The 1,763-nt window shown below is 40.2% G+C and overlaps 1 long non-coding RNA gene across 1 annotated transcript; it reads left to right on the top strand.

Annotated features, from left to right (window-relative positions):
• Positions 1-495: 495 nt before the first annotated feature.
• On the top strand, positions 496-1,530 carry LOC107565369 (uncharacterized). The gene is made up of 3 exons (XR_001606370.1): positions 496-563; positions 1,240-1,323; positions 1,485-1,530. It is a non-coding gene; the product is annotated as an uncharacterized lncRNA (long non-coding RNA).
• The last annotated feature ends 233 nt before the right edge of the window (positions 1,531-1,763 follow it).

Consider the following 1,763-nt stretch of genomic DNA (forward strand, 5'->3'; position numbering starts at 1 on the left):
GAGGTAGAGTTGGATGTGCTGTTGTCCTGTTCTTTGATTTTACACCACCTTCCCCACCCAACTGTCCTCATCACGGACAACTTCAGCACTTATCCAGGTAAGTCTCAATCCTATTGAGTTCTTCTCGCCTCATTTGATCTCTGGGAATGTGGAGAGCTTTCTTCAGGAAATTGTCAACTGCTTGAATGTCCGCTTTGGCTTGTCTAAATTTGTGCATATTGTTTTCTTTTCTTGGTTGAGCCATGTTCCCCACCAGCCTTTGATTAACCAATTTTGTGTATTTGGTGCGGAGCAGAACCAAAAAACTAAGCAGCCGCTTGGAGCCCCCGTGGCCACCAGGGGGCCCCCAAGAGCACTTAAATTTTTTTTTTATATCTATTGTTAATGGACAAATGGTTGATGGTAATTATGCAAAAATGCAATATTAAATCAAAGGTAAATATTATACTAATGGGCTGCAGCTGGATGCAAGCACAGTCAAAGGCCGCAGCATTGCAGCAAAACTGTCAAAGGACCTCCTGGTTCAGAGAATAAAAAGAGGAAACGAAAACGGCAAGATAAAGGTATGTTAAGAGTTCAAGTAAACCAATCAAGGCTGTTGTGAGTTAATGTCAGTTGGTTAGTTAACCTAGGTAGCTTTTTTTTTTTTTTTTTTTCAAAAAGGAAAGTTTGTTTTATTAAACATGCGTAAATAGCCTTTTGACATCTTAATATAATACAACATATTACTTGTCTAGTTTTAGATAATTTTTGTAATAAGCTTCTGTTCCATGAACTTGGGGTCTTTGCTATTAGGGGGCAGTCGTGGCCTAATGGCTAGAGTGTCGGACTTGTAACCCAGAGGTTGTGGGTTTGAGTCTCATGTCCGGCAGGAATTGTCGGGGGGAGTGAATAACCAGCGCACTCTTCCACCCTCAATACCACGACTGAGGTGAGACTCTTGAGCAAGGCACGGAACCCCCAACTGCTCTTCGGGCGCCGCAGCAAAATGGCTGCCTATTGCTCAGGGTGTGTTTTCATGGTGTGTGTGTGTGTGTGCACTTGGGTGGGTTAAACGCAGAGCACAAATTCCGAGTATGGGTCACCATACTTGGCCACACTTCACTTCTATTCCGCTATCATAGTACCTCACTTAGCTATAGATTAAGATTTTGTGTGTACAGATGGCTTGCTGTGTTTAATTTGTTGTTACAATACCATTCTGTTCCATTAACTATATTCTTATGAACATCCCCCTAGGAGCTCTGTTGAAATCTTTTGGAGGTGGGGCACAACCAATGCCGCCAGCCCCAATTGCTAGTGCTACAGCTGATGATACAGCAGGTGAGTTTTCAACAATCAATATAGTTATATGGGTAACCCATACCTTTTTGTGAGGCGTTTTATTTTTTATTTATGTAACTGTTGCATTACCTTCTAATATGACACAACATTGCTAACTTTTATTATAATTTATTTTATTATGATTTATTATCTTTCATTAGGTCCATCCTCTGCAGGTGAGGAGCACTTACCAGCACCTGCATCCACTGAGCCTGCTTTTCCTTCCATGTCTATTTCAGCCTCAACAGATGTGGCAGGTAATTTAATAGCACAGCAGCCATTGTATTTGTTCATTTTGTATTGTATTTGTTATTTATATAGAATATCATGCTATTTAATATTTCTAATTGTTAATGTAATTTTTTTTTATAGGTCATTCTATTTGTGGTCATTGGTGTCAATGTCACATGTACTCCCTTAGCAACTTTTAGCCTACACTA

The sequence above is a fragment of the Sinocyclocheilus grahami genome, unplaced genomic scaffold, assembly GCF_001515645.1.
Source record: "Sinocyclocheilus grahami isolate Dianchi unplaced genomic scaffold, SAMN03320097.WGS_v1.1 scaffold996.1, whole genome shotgun sequence".
Lineage (NCBI taxonomy): Eukaryota > Metazoa > Chordata > Actinopteri > Cypriniformes > Cyprinidae > Sinocyclocheilus > Sinocyclocheilus grahami.